Raw genomic sequence first — 19,059 nt, 5'->3', positions numbered from 1 at the left:
AGGAAAACAGTTTTACCTATGTTCCTAGTGTAAAATAGTTTTAGAGACATTTTGGGTTATTAAACACAAATGTATTCTGTATGCAAAAAATTAAATTTTGGTCCAAATAATAAAGCTATTTCATGTATAATTTCTACTTATTTAGTTTTAGATATTTGTCTGCTTGTATTCAGATGAAATTTTACTAGCTGCAATAAGTCTATAATTAATGGCTTCTAGATGGTTATATAAACAGATGCAACTACATCTTTCTGTAATTTTATTTAAAGATGTCTTTAGTAAATGTATGCTAATTTTCTGAGCATGGTGAGATAATCCATTTAATATTTCAACAAATATATATAGGGCACCTACTGTGTGGAGTCCTATGTGCATAACAGCTTTTTAGTTTTCTTTTTTTCATCTGTCTTGAAAGTTGAATAATGAAGGCAAAACTTTATTTCTAGATACATGTAATCACACAATTGTGATCCTCAGGGCATAAGCACATCTTCATTTTGTACTGGTGTTGTGAGTAAGCGGAAGAAAACCCCACACTTGATCGTTTGTGTTACTTTGTCTTCGCCGAGCCAGAGTTTCTTGCTTTTCTACGTACTGCAACACATGGGCTGCAGGATGTCACATTAACTGCGAACTCTTAGTTCATGGATGAATACATATAACTGCACTCTTCTTTTTATTTTCCTACTTAAGAAAATGTTTAAAATAAAAAGTAAATGTGGCATTGTTGTAGAAAGAACAGCCTTTCATTTTGAAAAATATTTCAGCAACGTGATTTTATCACTTATTTTGTGTTGTTGGCCATGACAAAGGCAGCGCTAGCCTCGTTTCTGGTCCCGTGGCCTGCTGTTCTCTTTTGTCCACCTCTCCAAGGCAGGTCATTATATCTGGGGAGTACAATTCTGGGTAGAATGATATTATTTTCTTTTTTTTTTTTTCATCCCAATAATTTATGCTAATTATGTGAATCTAAATTTTTTATTACAAATAGAAAATATACTGTGGTTTATTGCTGCTATTATTATTGTTGTTGTTATTTATTTTAGGATAGATGAAAAAGAATGAAATCCTGTTATTGGTGGTGACACAGATGAACCTGAAGAGACTATGTTTGGTGACGTGTTTTGAGTGAGTCTTCAACTCCTACTTGCTCAGTTTTCTAGCATTATCCAGTTTTGTCTCTCTTGGCAGCCAAGTGGTGTTCCGTGAGATAGATTCAACCTGCAAATCTGTTTTGTTTGAGTCACAGAGTTTTGGCGTATCTGAACATCTTAAAGTCAGATTTCACATTAAAAAATCAGAGCCATAGACCTTACACCTGTTCTTGATTTTCTGAGACTGGGCAAACATCACTCTGCATTAACCTCTGCATTTTTGCTTTGCTTTTCTTAGAGTGTAAGGGTTAGGTGAAAAACAAAATATTTATTGAATTAGTGGGAAAATAAAAGTTAGGCAGAGAGATCCAATTATTTTACCAGTCCCACCTCACAAATTGTATTATATACCTGGACCCCATAGATATTTAAGTGTGTGACCTCTATTATACTTGGATATTATTTTGAAATAAATATCCACTTGTGTATGCATGTGTGTTGGGGGTTTTGTTAGGTAAATTCAACACAAACACAGTGGCCACTGACTTTACAAGGTGTTCAGTCCTGTGTTAGGAACTGAGGATATAGAAATGATGTAGACATGAGATTATTATAAAGGGATTTATGGGCTAGGTATGTATAGTGGAAGTCCTTAATGATTTTTTCCTAACTCATTTTACATCCTTTAAAATATTCTTACTTTTACTGTGTGTTGCATGATAATCCCCCAAACCATAGTTGAATTCTTCATCTCATTAATTATTAGTAAGAATATATACTAATTTTTTGATGGGGGCAAAAGTCAAAACTCAGAAATCCAAAGGTCGTCTTTGTTTTTCTCTGAACAAATTTTCCAGTACTTATTGATAGTGTACATTTAAAAAAAATACCTTAATGACTGATTTGTTAAGTAGGATAAGATCATTTCTTTTAAGGAAAAGGTAATTCCTGGCAAGAATTATGGGGTTGCATCTAGAGAAAAAAAAAATTGCATTACAGGAAAATAGATCAATTCTTCTATTGTTACATGAACATCAGTCGAGCTAATAAATTTTACAATTGATAAATTTATAATGTTGTTTGGAAGAAAAAATAAAAAAATATATAGAAACATCTATCATTTCAGGCAGGCTTTACCGTTGCTGACTTTCAGCAGTTTTATTACATACACTGGGGATTCACAAAATGATGGTTTCCTATTTTTTAATCCACCTGCCTGAAAGAGCACACAGGAGAGAAGTCAGTTCATAAGTCACAATGGCAGAGGCTTTAGCTGTAGCTCTTAAATTTAAAGCCATAGTGATTGTGCTGCAGAGAGTTTAGTAATCCTCGAGGTGACGGTGGGTTGGTCGATGCACTGTTGAATGTGAGGCCGGAGACCCCCCATTGTGAACAAACAGAATGGGGTTCAAGAAAAAGCCTGTGGCTTAATTTGGAGACGAGCTGTTAGGTAGCAATAGGGAAGTTAGACATTAAAGGCCATCAGACATCTGTCTTCCCTGCAGCATGGCTGTATTCTTATTTCCTCTTTTCTCTTTAAACTATTCCTGCTTGAAAATGGTCAAAGCGAGCTAGTGTAATAATTTAGGATCATGTGAGAAAAGCAAAAATTTAATCTGATGTTCTTTATGCCTCTGAAAAAAAATGAGCCCTATGATTTGATTGCTTTTTACTGCTGACAGCCTTTTTCTCTTTAGAATGCAGATCTTGTTAATAATTTTAAAAATAATATGACTAAAATATCATCTCTCATGTCGGCAATTGGTAAATATTAAGAAACCTTTTAAAGATACCATAATTTATTACATAAAATATTTTCCCTAAACTGTCTCTAATAACCACACTAGGAAATAATTTCTTTGCACTCCTTTTTAAGCAAATGATCTTTACAAGTAATTTTCCTTTATACTTAGCTCATCTACAAAGTTTCTTTATTTCACAGTTACATTCATTATTATTGGATTTCTGAGTAATGAGCTAAAAGTACCACCTGAATAAAATGTTATATTAAAGATTGAGTAATTAATTTCTACTCAAACCCAATACTCCTTAATAAATATATTCTTTCCTCCTCGAGTAATATCACAAAACCTGTAAAAGGCTCAGTATCTTCTTGAGTGTCCTTGTATTCAATTTTGTAATCATCGTTACAGGACTGGCTGATGGCCCAATTGCCCAAGTGATGTGGGTATTGATTATGTATTGAAATCTCTGACTATTGTTCAACGTTCTGTATGCCTAGGACAAAAGTGGAGAAGGAATGAGAAGAAAATAACTTATTGTGTATCAATCGCTTTATATTTCTTAATTCTTTTAATCTTTCCAAAGCACCCTCTGCAGATTAGACAACCCTCTTCAAATTAAATAATTTGCCTGAGACGAAGTGATGGAACCAGGATTCAAATGCAATTCTCCATGACTCCAAAGTCCACGCTTCCTCTGTCCCTGTAGTGTCTCTGTCCCCTTTCTGACCTGGGTCAGATTTGATTCCTCCATGGATCCCATCTCACTCACTAAAACTGAGATCTACAGTGCCTGGGTGGCTACCGCTGGAGCTGTCTGACCACGCACGGGTATCATATTCATGTTTTTACTCATATTTCCAGGATCGAAACTCTTGGACAGCCTTATTGGGGATGGCTGTACACAATCTTATCTAGGACAAGCACATCATGTAACTTATAATTGCATTGAGGAGACTAATAAACCAATATTTGGTGAATGATAAACATACATACAGGAAAAAGAGATAGTAACAGAGTGCAATAGATGTAGATTTGTTGAAGGCTTATGCCAGTTTTCCACAAGTTGATATGTATTATGAGAAAAATAAAACAGTCCTGTGGCTATTTAACTTTGGGAAATGCTGGTCTAAAGAGGCCTACATAGGTTTCTTTAGAGAAGGGTGTCTGAGAGCCCCTGATTAGCTGATGTGATTGAGGGAAGGCATTTCCTAAACGTCGTTGGCCACCTAACCTCGTGTTTTAAATTTTCCTTGAGAACATTTTGAGAGACTGGTGCTCTCCACGGACTCTTTGGGAAACGCTGGTTTATGCTCATGGAAGAGAAACCACAAGCTTTGGTGCATCTTTTCGTTTGACACCCCATGATGTAGTTACTGAAAATTGCAGTCTCCCCTGTCATCTTCCATTTGATTTCTGTACACTTTATGGCCCTGTTTGGACACTTGCTCACCACTTCTCTTAGAAGAAAGAGCCTGGAGGGCCTCAACCGAAGTATCACTTAATGAGGCACCTTTTGACTCACTGCAGAAGTTCTCATCTTACTGGAGAGGCCCCAAATGCTGGCGACGAAGCTGTTCCTATGCATTCAGACTCCAGGCACGGACACACTCCATCCAATGACTGCTGTGGTCCTATGTGGATCAAACATGATCCAGGCTTATGTTACTGGTGATCAAATAGTCTTGCTTGTTGAGTAGGAAATGTCAATGGCATGAGGTCACTGAAATTAAGTCACCGAGGAAGCTGCAAAGCCTTCTTAGCATGACCTCACTGCTGTCCCAATGGACCTCTGTGACAACAGACAGAAGCGTTTTCTACTGACGAGAACAGAGTTGTATATAAGAATCTTGCTCACTGTTAGAGACTGTCAGAGGTCAAAGTCAATACAAATTCTTAATCACTTTTTGCCAAAACGCTACTCACTAGATTGGAGGATTTATCAGCATGTTTCAAAATACTAGATATCTTTTTTTTTTTTTTAATTAATTTTCTTTGTTTTGCAAACTAAAATATGCTGCAACCTTACTCTGGTGTATGAATTTATGTACTGGAATGTTTTAGAATTGTGATAAGAATATAAATGAGTTTGAGTCATAAAGCCACATTTTCTGTGAACATTTCAGCAGTATATGTTTCAACCATCAGGATCACCTTTAATCGTCAGTGTCTGAATAAGTAAGTATCATGGAAATGACTGTCTTAATAATTTATTCACGTTGTTATCTAAAGGGAGTCTCACTCATGTCAGGAATGCAGGACAAGAGTATTTTCAGGGCAGACACTAAACTTGTGAAATGTGCGTTTGGAATTAGAAATCAAAGAGACACCCTTTTCCCCTGCGCTCCTACACTAGGACCGGCAGGAACGTAATTTAGTGTCGCCTTGGGGACCAGCTGACCAGAGGGTGGTGAAGACACACACAAAGCACCAGCAACTAGAAGGGCACTTAGGACCTGGCACTGGGCTTCCCTGTCAGTGGGGACCATGCATCCCTTCTTGCCTGTGCTTACTGCAGGCCTGCACCTAATACTGTAACTACCTAAAAACCCATGGGATGAGGATGGAATTAGAGAAGCGACACAGACCGTCCTGCTGCTGAAGAACAGTACTTCCGTGCGAATCCTTACATGCCTAGAGAAGGGGCAGAGACGCCAGGAAGGGGTCCTCACGTGCCCTGTCTCCAGGGAATTGTCCAGTGCAGGACTTGGTGTGTGATGCGCTTCTCTTGATCATCTTCAGTCCCAGCCCGTCCGTATGTGACCTGCACACACACGATCGACGTGAAGAGGCCATAGCGACACTGTTCTGGCTGCAGCGAGGGGCAGGGGATGGGGAAGGAGGCCATCCCTTAGTCCCACCGTTTGGTCCCCTGCGGCAAAGGCCCACCTTCGCTCACCCTCCACGACCCTGAGGACTGAACGAAAATGGTCTGAAACCCCAAGCAAAGCTTTTCTTTAAGTGCATTGTTGGAATTTCTCTTGGATCACGCTCGTATGGTTTGGAGACGCCCCATTTTCAACAACTAATGGAAAGAATATGGGAAATATTCTGAGTCTCACTGACAGTCTTGACGCCAATATGCACATATTCTTTAATTGCAGACTAAATCTTAAAAGTTTTAAAGGAAGAGTGCACCGTCACCAGTTTACAAGGGACTCAGTTTCTCCATGTGGTTGCCAAGTCTTGTGATTGTGTGTCTGCTGAATACAGCCGTTCCAGAGTGTGTGCAGTGGGACCTCGCTGTGGTTTTAATCTGCATTTCTCTAGTGGCTAATAATGTTGAGACTCTTTTCATGTGTTTATCAGTCACTTCTATACCTTCTTTGGTGAAATGTCTCCTCAAATCTTTTGCACATTTGAAAAACAAACGGGTATTTGTCTTATTCTTGAGTTGTGAGGGTTCCTTACATATTCTGGATAAAATCTTTTCTTTCTATCTGTGAGTTGTCTTTTCTTTTTCTGGCAGAGACATTTTCAGCCCACATTTAAAAAATTTGGATGAAGTTCAATGTTTCAATTTCTTCTTTCATAAATTGTGCTTTTGCAACCCAAGAACACAGAATCTGTCCGATGTTTTGTTTTGGTTTTATAGTTTTCGTTTTTACATTTCAGTCTATTATTCTTTTGAGCTAATTTTTGCATCTGGTGTGAGGTAGGGTTTAAATTTATTGTTTTGCTTGTGGCTATTCAATTGACCCAGAACCATTTGCTGAGAAGACTATTTTTTTCTTCAATGAATGACCTTGGAAGCTTGGTTGAAAATGAAGAGACCAGAAATGTGAAGACTAGTTTCTGAACTCTGCAGTCTGTTTCGCTCGTCTGGATGCCTGTGCGTATGCCAGTACCACAACTTCTTGATTATTGTAGATTTATAATAATTTTAAAAATCTGGGTAGGATACGTATTTGAACTTTGTTCATCTTTTAAAAGTTGTTTGGGCTATTCAGGGATTACATTACCATTAAATTTCAAATACCGGCTTCGATACTGATAGGCGTTGCATTGAATCAATAGTTCAATTTGAAGAGAATTGGCAGCTGGAACATACTGAGTCTTCCAATGCATAAACATGGAGTATCGCCCCGTTTATTTAGATCTAAATTTATCTCAACAATATTTTGTAGTTATCAGTGTGCAAGTATTATACTTCTTTTGTTAAATTTATTCTTAACTATTTTATTACTTTTGATGCTATTGGAGATGGATTCGTTTTCTTAATTTTATTTCTGGATCATTTCCCCTATATTGATGAGTAATCTTTTGCCCTTTTATTTTCCCTGATATCTTGCATAGACCACGTCCTCTGCAGTGTGTTTCTGCACTGTCACTTTAAAAAAATCTGTTTTTATTTTTAAGACTGGATTCTCAGGGGTTGCTCCTATACCTGCACAGCTTACTGGTCAGCCAATGATTATACACCTCAAGTCAGTAAGGACTTCATCCTCTGCTCGTGGATCTGCGTGTGATCTGGGGAGCTCATGAAGCTCAGGCAATTTCTTGATTTAACTTTTTTGGGTGTGCACACAGCTTCACCTTCCTCAGAGGTACAGGGTGAGTTTGAACCTTCGGTGATCTCTCCTGCAAGTGCACACAACCTTCCAGAAAACCTAAGATAAGTGGAGAGCTCATCCAGGCCCTCTGTGGCCACCTCATTCTCTGGATCTCCCTATTAAATGTATCGCTTACTTGCTAGTCTGTTTTTGCCTTACCCGGGAATACAGCCTCAGGCTGGCTGAGTTGCTGGCCGTCCGCATTCGTTGGACATGAAGGTTGCTGCTCCTGCTGACAACGTTGTTGGGTGTGGTAAATTTTGTGCTGTGCTCCAAATCCGTTGAACCCCATTTGGTTGTGAAATTTCTGGTTTTCATTGCTTCCACACTGACAGATCTAGGGGGCAGGAGGAAATACGGGAGCAGTCCCAGGCAAGAACATCAAAGGCTCCCTCTATGCTTCCCAAAGTTCTGTAAATTTTTATGATAAAGGGCTTCTAAATCTGTTGCATGACGTCAGCTGATTTCCAGAGCATTGCTGTGGTTGTTTGGGGGCAGGGTTTTTGAGGAAGTCCTTACTTTCTCTGCCTACCAGAAGTCCTGCCTGTGTACCTTTTTGCAGCAGCTTTATTGATATATGTTATATACATACAATTCACCTATTTAAAGTGTGCAATTCAGTGGTTCGCAGTATATTAAGAGTCTTGCAACCATCACCACAATCAATTTTAGAACATTTTTGTCACCTCAAAAAAACCCAAAAGACAAAACCCATACGTTTTAGCTATCACTGTCCTAGCCTGCCACAACCGCTCACCCCTCCCCCACAGCCCTCAGGGACCACGAATCTACTTACTGTCTCTATTAATTTCTCTATTCTGCATCTTCAAATTAATGAAACCGTACTCATATAATATGCTGTCTTTTGTGACTGAGCTCTTTCACTCAGCACATTGTTTTCAGGGTTCATCCACGCTGTGGCATGTGTCAGTGCAACATTCCTTTTGATGACCACATGGTTTATCCTTTCGGCCACTGAGGTACATTTGAGTGGTTTTTGCATTTTGGCTGTTATGAATAATTGTGTACAAGTATTTGGGTCTGAGCTTCCTGGCTTTATGCCTGTGCCTTCGTGTTTGCTGATCTCCTCTCTTTTATAGCTACTGGTCTCAACGGTTTCCAAAAGCACAAACTCGCCTTGTCCCTTCAGTTTCAGGAATGATAACTGTTCCCTACTCTCGCCAGCTCTGGGGCACTTTACCAAGTTTTGCTGGTCTCCCTTATCCCTGATCACAAATGTGCACCTGGTCATTTCATTAAATTTCCCTCAGTTTCCCTGTTTGACTGTCCCAACTGTTCTCTGTGAAGGCTCCAGCTGATACAACTCCTTGCTAGGCTCGAGGTGGATGAAGCGGGCAGTACCTGGTCCTTTCCATTTTGGAAGGGACTGCTATTCAAGGCCTTCGAGCAGCTCTTTCCAAAAATACTCATGAAATCCTGTCTTTTCCAAATCTTCACCCTCTTGACCCTTCACAATTCTTTGTTGCTGCTGTTCTGATATCTGGGAACAGATTTTATTGAATTGCTTTTTATTTACTTTTTTATTTAGTTCTATGACTTGGCTGTTGCACTCATATCCAGCTTTATTGAGGTATGATTGAAAAAAAATGCATATATTTAGGTTGGGCAATGTGAGGTTTTGATCTACATATACATTAGGAAATGGTTACCACTATAAAGCTAATTAACATATCTATCACCCTCACGTAGTTACCAAATATATATATATGGTAACTACATGAGGAGATATATATATATAGCGTGCGTGTGTGCGTGTGTGTGTGCGCGCATGTGTGTGTGTGCGTGTGTGTGCGGTGACTACACTTGAGAGCTACTCTCTGAGCAAATTTCAATTGTACAAGGGTACTTCAAAAAGTTCATGGAAACATTTGTATTATCTTTTAACTCTATTTTTCCATAAACTTTTTGAAGAACCATCGTACCATGCATTATTACTAACTATAGTCCCGATGCTGTACATTAGGTCTCCAAGACTCATCCTCATAGCTGAAAGTTTAGACTCTGACTAGTACGTCCCCTTTCCCTCCACCGCAGCCCCTGGTAACCGTTCTACCCTCTGTTACCATGAGTCTGACTTTTTTTTAGATTCCACATGTAAGTGAAATCATGCAGTGTTTGTTTAAAGTTGAATTACTTGGTCAATGAGTTTGAATAATTTTTATCCTTTAATTCATATAGCCAAATTGTCTTTCAGAAAAAAATTTTACCAATTTAAATCTCCACTAGTCATGTACAAGAGTATCCATTTTACTACATTTGTCAGCATCAACTGTTATCTAGTTTGATATCTATATTAATTTAATAGGACAATAGTCCAGTTTTTATTTTCATTTCCCTGATTAGTATTGCAGTTGATTTTTAAATATATTAATTATCCAATTTAAATTTCTCTTTTATGACTGGTCTTTTCTTAACATTCGTTAATATCTTATTGATACCTTAGTTTTTTCTTCTGATTTACCTCAAAATCTCTTTGTATATGAAACATATCAACCTTTTTTCCTATCGTATTTATAGTAAAATACTATCCCTTATTTATTGTGGCATTATAATATTTCTACTTTAAGTTTCTTCCATTGCATTTATGACTAAATAGTCATTCCTCATGAGACTGATTAAAGATTAACAAACTTTAGTTTAGGTTTTTCTTTTCTTTTTTACTATTATTTTTATTATTTAACTATTTAATATAACAGAATGTATAAAGATATGCAATGTCAGTCAAAATTATAAAATACTTTTACTTCTAAATATCTGACTTTTTTTTTTTCAGCATTTGAGTAATCCCTTCCTTTCCCCATGGGTTTTTGGTGAGGAACCCTATATCCTTTATCCTATATCCTATTACCCAGGGTTTGTTTCTGCCTCATCTGCACTGTTTTATTCACTTGCAAACCTGCTGTTACCTTTATCATCAAGTATATCTAATCCCTTTTTGTTATTCAGTCTTTTCTCCAAAATTTTCTTAACTATTCTTTCTTTATTCTTTCAGGTAAATCTTGGATTAATTAAAGTTAAATTTTAAAAATATTGTGAATTTGGGTAAGCTTTTGCTAAACAAATTAGCTAGAGAAATATTGAAATCTCTGTAATTTCTACTCTTCTCTATGTTACACTGAATTTTCATAGTTTCCTTTTTTTCTTTTAGGAATTTTTTTCTTATAGGATTTTGTAGGAATATTCCTAGTGTTTCTGATTTTCACTCATCATGAACAGAATTTCATTTTATCTTCTATTTGGTATTACAGCGTTGTTGACATGTAGAACATTGTCTTTAGTAACAAAATTCAAAATCTGAAGTAGCCGTGATTTAATAAGATTTTAAAGTCTTCTCCACACTGTTTCAGTGGTGTCTTAAAGGCATGGTAATACTTTAATCACACAGTGGCCCCTAGAAAGAGCTCTATTCTTTTCCCAGGTACCTAGTCCAATAAGGTTAGAACTAGGGTTGAAGCTGATAGATGGTGTAAGCGACTCACTGTTTGTCTATTTGTGTCACTTTCCAGATCGTAGACCAGATGTACATGCCACGAGTTGGCTTTTAACCACCTGTGGCACTTTTCCAACCTTATGAATTATTTATTCCTTTTTCCCGCTTTCTGTTTCTGTGAAATAAACTATTTGAAATGTTCTTTATAAGCTTCCCAAGTTTCCTACCTACATATCTTTGTTCATACAACTATCCTGCTCAAAAATCCTCTTTTTTCTATTTTTTTAATATCCAAATCCTAGCCACTTTTTAGGGTTTAACTAAAATGTCAACTTACCCATGGAGTCTTTAGACAAACGTAGCTCCTCTGTTTTGTCAAACGATTCTTTCTGACTTCTCTTATTGTGTCAATTACGGTGCTTTGGTTATGGGCAGCAGAATCTGCTTCTAACTTAGGCCAAAAGGAAAAGAATTAAAGTAGCCATTAGAATCAATAGAAAGAAAAAGAGTCAGGCTGTTCTGGAGAGCTAAGTAACAAGAATAAAGGGTGAACCTGTTCGGAATGCTCCCTGAAAAGACTCAAGGCCGATCACATTCCGTCCCTGTGTCCGCTCGCTGAAAGTTTAAAACCTCTGGAGAGAGTGTCTGATTGATCTTGCCGGGGGTCAATCTCCCACATGCTGTGTAGAAAAGGACAGGAAATCATGAAAGATGGGCCCACCGAGACTGGGAGCTCCACCAGAGCACTAGGAGCGAGGTAGCTCTTTAGTGGGAAATTGGGTACTGCTGTGGTCTGAATGTGTCCTCTGAAAATCCATCCATTGAAATTTAGTTTCCTATGTGATAGTATTAGGAAGTGGAGCCTCTAAGAGGTGGTTAAGCCACGAGGACTCCACCCACGTGCGTGGGATCAGTGTCCTTAGAGAAGAGTTTGAAAGGAGCTGCCTTGCTCTTCTCCACGCGAGGACACATCTACCGTCTCGTCCCCCATGTGGGACACCACCTGTGAAGCACAGAGCAGCCCTCAGCAGACTCTGAATCTTCCAGCACCTTGATTTAGGACTTCCCATCCCTTAGAACTGTGAGAGATAAATTTCTACTAGTGATAATTTACCTAGTCTAAGGTATTTTGTTATAGCAGCCCAAACAGACCAAGATAGACAAAGAATGCTGACTTGTAAAAAAAAGAGAAGATAGTTACTATACTTTTGACACTCAATGACCTTTTGCCTAATTTTATAGACGCATTGGTAAGTCTTTATTTATTTTTGTATCTTTACTACACCCAACCCAATCACATAATTTGTGTACACACACAGAACGTACACATAGATATGTTTTCTCAATAAACATAAACATATGTAAGTGTGACTTCTTTTTACAAGACAGAGAAAAACTAAAAGACATGCCCTGAACAAATCCTTTGAGCAACGTAAGTGGTATAAAGGTGGATGGGTTTTTCTCTCTGCTATGGTGTCATTGTTTGAGTCCCCCGACTTCATTTGTTGAACCTGTATAATGGTATTAAGAGATGGGGCCTGTGGGAGGCAATAAGGTCCTGAGGACTCCTCATGAATGGGTTTGGTGCCCTTGTAGAAGGGTCTGAGAGCAGCTGAGCCCCTTCCACTAGGTGAGGACATAGTGAGAAGGTGCCATCTGTGAACATGGAGACAGGCCCTCACCAGACACGGGATCTGCCTTGATCTAGGACTTCCCAGCCTCCAGAACTGCAAGACATGCATTGCTTAAAATGGAAATTAAAAGCTGCCCAGGCTACAGTGTTTTCTCATAGCAGCTCCAACAGACTAAGACATTTACATTTATTTTACTGAGTTCTCAGGGTATTTTCCTTTTTACTTTCTTTAGATTTATTTATATTGATGTTTGTCAGTTCCTTGCGGAATTTCCTGTCTGTTCACAAAATATTGTTCTTTTGAATTTACTTGAGGTTACAAAAGAAACAGAGTTCTTCCCTAGTGGACACGCTTTATAATCCTCCCAAAGTGTGTGATGAATGAGGGTAAAGTAGAAGAAAAATGTATAAATTTTTGTTTAGGTGATGAATTTAATCACTGGTACCTATGGACAAAAATTTCAGCATTTATTTGAAGATTTGCATTGATTCATGGGTTTAAAAAAATTGTGAGCACCTCCTATAAAAAACTGAGGAAATTGAGTAGAAGGACAGAGTCCCTGCCTCCGACGAGCGTGCAGTATGGCAGGGAGCCAGTGAGAACGGCAGGCCCACAGTTCCCGTGGGCAGAGCGTGTCGGGGCGCGTGCAGGTGCCGAGAGAGCAGGCCAGCAGGCACGTCAGCCCCAAAGGGCATGGAGAGCAGGGAAGGTGTCTCAGAGGTGGGGGTCAGCAGCCAGTTGTCTTGAAGGTCTTAAAAGTTATCCAGGAACAGAAAGGGATAGAGGATTCCAGGAAGAAAGAGTCACATGGACAAAAAACATGGGAATTACACATATTTCAGTATTTTACTTCATTTTATTTTATTTATTTATTCACTTATATAGAACTTAGTGGGTGCCAGTCTCTGTTCTAAGTATTTCATGAGTTTTAATTCATCTAAGGTACTTTAATGTGTGTTAAGAACTGGGGTTGGCAAACTAACAGCCTGCAGGTAGTTTGTTTTTGCAACCACTGCTTATTTTTGTAACAATGGCAAAGGTGGGAAATTGCAGCAGAAATCACCCAGCCACAAAGTCTGAGATATTTACTATCTGGTTCTTTATATAAAGTTTGCCCATCCCTAACGTAGGACTTAGCTTGACAGGGGAGACAAGAGGCTGGAGGGAAGATTATGGAGGCTGTCAGTTTAAGAAAGGGAATTCATTTGCTGCTCATGGCAATGTAAGGAAATTGCCCATGAGTGTAACTGCACCCAACAACCCCGTAACTAACACGTGATTGCCGGCCCTTAAAGACTGCTCAGGGAACTGTTAATGTTCCCCTCAGGCTGTGGCAATATCTCACGGTCTACCCATTTCTGCATGAAGTGGGACAGTTCTCAAAAGATATCTGTCTGTACTTACAGCTGAAGTTTCCATTAATCTCTCAGCTGAAGCAAAACTATTTCTGATTTCACAACTTAATTGTACAGTAGATAAAATGTGAAATTATCTTGGACTTGTGAGGACACGGCATGGACTGTAGATAAGCGTCTTCCCAGCAAAAAGATCAATCTTAGCTGTGTTGCAGCATAAATGTATTTAATGTCTCTTACACAGGTCCTACGAACTACTGCTGAGTAATCGCTTGACCTAGGGTAAGTTTTTAGTCTCTTTGAACCTCTGTTTCTTTATCTTACTTCAAAATAACACTTTAAGGATTCAGTGAGATAATAAATGTATAGTCCTTAGGGTAGAGGTTGGTATACAGTGGGAGCTCAATAAATTGTATTTATTATTATAACAACCACAAAGCTTTAGAGACCTCTATTTAATGAAAGTTGGTTTTTGTTTGGTTGTTTTTGTTTGGTCGTTTGTTTGTAACTCAGAACTTTTTTATTACAGAAAAGTTTACAGTAGAAGTTAACAAACCTCACATGATCCAAAAGCTCGACGGAGTAAATAGCTTGAAGACTGAAGGCACAATAAAAGTGCAAACAAATAACGTTTATTGGATTTATTTTTTCAAGGTTAACCCGGGCACAAGTCAGAAATCATCTTTCTGAGAAGAGGTCTGATTTCAATAAAGTCTGTAAATATCATCAGAGGAAACCGATACGTTGTTTTTGTTTTCAATTTTCCAGATGCAATAAGAGTGACGAAGAGTGGAAATGTATGTGGCAATCGCGGTGCAGAGGAAGGCAAGAAATAGACCCGAGGTGCTATGAAATGCCCCCTCTAGCCAGTCACCGACTTTCTCTTGTCCCGTCCTCCACGTGAGCTTCCTGAATGACCTAGAAAGTGGCACAGCCTCCAGGTCTCCACACTCACTCGCATCGCCTGGCTATGGGTCAAGTGTCTTAGGAATTCTAGAGATTAGCCCTGGGAACGAAAGCGTTCGAATTAAAGGAAGATTTACTCAAGTTTCCAACCTGGATAATGACCGATCTAGAGAGGGTACAGGACAGCTGGAGAAGAGGGACAGTGAGGCAACGAGGTCCCCAGCACTCACAGGTCTTTTTGGCACAGCCGTTGACATCTGGCAGTCTGGGCAAGATGAGGAAAAGCTCTCTGCTGCGAGTTGTCATCTGATTCTTGAGAATCCTCTGAGAGGCTCAGGGTACGCATCCCACAGGCATGGGGCCCAGGGCATGGCCGTGTCGTGTCTTTCAGCTGAGAGACATGAACCCCACGCAAGGACAGACGTGATTCCTTGAAACTTCAACTGCAGCCTTTTTGTTTGTTTTCACTCAGCAGTTCTCGCTAAGGCGTCTTTCTGTGAGGCTGGGAGCCTCCCACGCTCGTGTTGCTCCCAGGGCTTTGGGCTGAAGTTCATGCAGCAGCTCCTGGAGTTTACCCAGGAGAAAAGGGGCCTGTTCCTGTTGGTGACAAACCTGAGTGGGTGGCATTAAAACTTCACAGTAAGTCCCCAGGTAACTTGGTAAGCTTACGTGCTGGTACCATTTGCTCAGTTTTCTCTGATGGCTGAGAATGAAAGGACAATGAGGCTCCTAGACGATGGGCCAAGCCTTACGAAGATCTTTCGCCACTTTGTCTGTACAACCTGTTACCGCACACATCGGAGAATAATCCCTCTGTGAGAAGCGCTAAGTCTGGAGAAGACAATGGACTTTTAACAGCGAAAAGCCCCCAGAAAATAGACAGTAAAAAGCCACTTGAATATAGCAATTCATAAAAATCCATCTGCGTATGCTTAAAAAGACCCTAAAGCTTTAGTTCTCGCCTACGTCCTGCCTGCACGGTTTTGCCAGGATTACGAGTCTGGCAGGTAGAACATGTGCCAGAAACACCTCACAGGCTTTGAGTGAAGTTGCCACGTCCGTGCTGGCTTGAGATTACAACCATTCTTTTCTGCTGTTGTGACAAAATCGAGCCGTTCTGGCTCATGAGCTATGTTACCAGCATTATCAGAAGGAGACAGAGCGGAGTCTTCCCTGAGGAGGAACACACGGTCGTCCACGAGGATGTGATCGGTGCAGAAGAACAGCCTCGTGACACGGGGGTCGTCACACTTTCCAAGGCCTTTGCGTTCATGTCATGAAGCTTTTGTCATTGTCCCTGATTAACACATGCATTGAAATGTATAAGTAAACGTCAATTTGTAGGCATTTCTGGTACCAGTCTTCATGCTTGAACATGAGTGTTCCTTGAAACCTGCAAAGTATGCGATTATTGAAGGTATTTGACTTAATGCATTTCACCAATATATCACAAACCTATAAGGACTGAATTTCTCTCTTGACCTGTCATGACTTTTTTCCTTTTATCTTAATTTTGGTGAACAAAGAGTTTACCAAAATTATAAGTTTTGTGTGTGTGTAACAAACATAATTCTGTTTTTGGAGTTGAACTGTACTTCTATGTGGACACCCCATTCAGCTGCAGTGACCATGATCTTATCAACGTGAAGCCCCCCTTCCTCAGGGCCGTGTCTAGGCTGGGAAGATTGCTGAAGCTCCAAAATCAGGACAGGGACATGTCAGGTCCTCACATCACTGGTCCCCGCAGGAATTCTGAGACCTTCTTTGTCCGCTCTGTTGCGTGGTTTTCAGACCTTACGTTTTGATGCCAATAGGCCCCTTGCCCTGGTCTTGACACCCTGACCCATCCAATCATGATGCTGTGGCTTCCTTGCCACGCAGTGTTTCAGAAATCTCTGTGAGGTGGCCCTTCTGCCTGGACGTACTTGAAGCATCCCCCCAGAACTTGTTAGAAATGCAAATTCTGGGGCTTCCCACCGACCTGTGAGGTCAGAGACTCTGACGACTCTCGGTCTGCAGACTGCAAGTTCTCCAAGGCTCCAGGCCGCAAGGCTCTGCCCAGGAGGAGCGGGCAGGCACTGGCAGAGCCTCTCCTTGCCTTGGGCAAGCGGGCGGGGGGCTGCAAGAATCTTATTAACTAAAGTCCCTAATTCACATCATGAAGGGCTGGTTTACTCCTGCTGTATATACAGTTCTATGGGTTTTGGCAAATGCCTAATGTCAAATATTCAAGTATCATAAGTATCAACACATATCACAAAACTTAACTTTATGTTGATTAAAATTCGGAGACCACAAGCTTTTCTCAGGGAAAATAAATTAGATAAATAAGTCTTCGGTCATCATTAAATGCTTTGAGAAACAAAATGCTGTTCAGGAAATGATTGTTTATGGATTTGGAATAATTTACTCCACAAAGAGGCAATATGAACACATACTGCATTTATGAAGTTCAAATGTACCAATTAAAAGTAGGATGGAAGCAAATAATATTTATTTATCTAATTTGCTTTGACCATAAATCAAACACAATAATAGTATTGGATTCTCCAGCTTGATTGAAGACTAAATTCCCGGTTTTTAGCCTGTGAAAATATCAGATTCCTTTTAAAAACAAGCACTTTAGTGTTAATTATGAAACATCATTTGCAAGAATGTTAAATTTCATATTAAGCCATGTGACTTTGCCGTGCCAGTTCATGCTTGACGCACACTGTGCTCATCGAAAAAGCCACAAGCACCTGCCAGCTCTGAGCAGGTCCTCGAACATGGAGCCTCATGTCTTCATACCCAGAGGACGCACATGGACATTCTGCTGACATTAACAGTGTCCTGATTGCTTGTGTGAAAGGTAAATGATCAATAGGACATAATCATGAGGATTCTGATTTTCCTGGCCACTTCTCCTAAATTGTTTGGGTGAGAAAAGAAGAAAAAAGGTGTCGGGGGCCCTCTGCTGGTAAAACGTTAAGATTTTGGAAGGATAAAATATTTTATTTGTTGCTGTTTACTAAATCAAAATTCCTGGTGGTCCCACTTAATTTTAAATATTAATATCATTTCATTATATTTATTCTCAATTTTATTGCTTAGTCTTTGTGTAGTTCATTTTTAATGAAAGCAAGTCTTTCACAAACGAATGCCCTAGGTTGGCACCTGGGGGTACATAAGGGAAAAGAAGGCTTTTCTCATTTCATTGCAGGTTATGGTCTGGCTTTGAGAGCAAAGTCTGCTCTATTCAAACTGCTTTGAGAAACTAGGGTGTGAAGCGCGTACCCAAGCATTAGGTAGCAGAGAAAGTCACAGGCTCTGTCTGTAACTGCAACAGCAACACAGTGTCATTTCTACAAAGTCACTCATTGTTTCTTGGTCTGTATTTTCTCATTTATAAAAAACGAGTTAGAGGGCCTAGCTGATCTCTAGGTTTTAAAGTGCTGTAAACCTACCTTTTCTGTTTGTTTGTTTTTGAACTTGATAAATGTTTAATGAAAAGCTGGAACTTTCTCTTTTAAAGAGCTGTTCCCTCTTTGCTCAGCCACGGCTGGGAGCAGATAGAGCCACCTACTCCCTTAACAAGCCACGAAGAGGACCCTGAGCTCAGACTCAGAGAAAGTAGCCGGCCCGTCCCTCCTGGCTTGTCACCCACCTTCCCTGTTCTCTGAGAACAGACACACGGTCGGAGGGGTGAACCTTCCTGTCCTAGACAGAGGTGTCCCCGGTGTTACCAAATCCACATGGAGCTGCTGCCCATCTCCCAACTGTCAATCTTGACTCTCTCCTCCCTTTGGAATCTATTTTCCAAAAATGCCCATGTCAGTACATGGCACCCCATCCTTCCAGGTGATCCCCCAAATACCTGGAAATCAGCTTGGCTTCGTTCTGTCTCTCTCATCTGCGTCCAATCTGTCGGCAAACCTTGCTTTTTCTTTGATTATAACGTATCTCAAATTCACTGGCTTATCTCCGTCTCTGCCCAACCTCTCTAGGCGAAGCCACCATCATCTTTCACGGCGGCTCCTGCAGGGGCCCCCTACCTGGTCTCAGCTCTCACCCTGGTCCGCTCCTCCCACGATCAGCAGCAGCCACAGTGGCTGTCTTCAAAGGCACATCAGATTGTGTCCTCTCCTGCCTCGTTTCTTTCAATCGCCTCCATCGCACTGGAAACAAACCCAAACTTCCCATCCTCCCCTGGCCCCTGCTCACTTTTCCAATTTCCCGTCATCGCCTCCCCCTGCTCTGACCCTCCCTCTCTTCTGCAGACGTGACGGCTGCTTCGCTCCTGTTCCAGCCATTGCTTTTGCTGGGGACGCTTCCCGTCCCACCC

The sequence above is a fragment of the Cynocephalus volans genome, chromosome 10 (assembly GCF_027409185.1).
Source record: "Cynocephalus volans isolate mCynVol1 chromosome 10, mCynVol1.pri, whole genome shotgun sequence".
Taxonomy (NCBI): Eukaryota; Metazoa; Chordata; class Mammalia; order Dermoptera; family Cynocephalidae; genus Cynocephalus; species Cynocephalus volans.
This window is presented reverse-complemented; position numbering follows the sequence as displayed.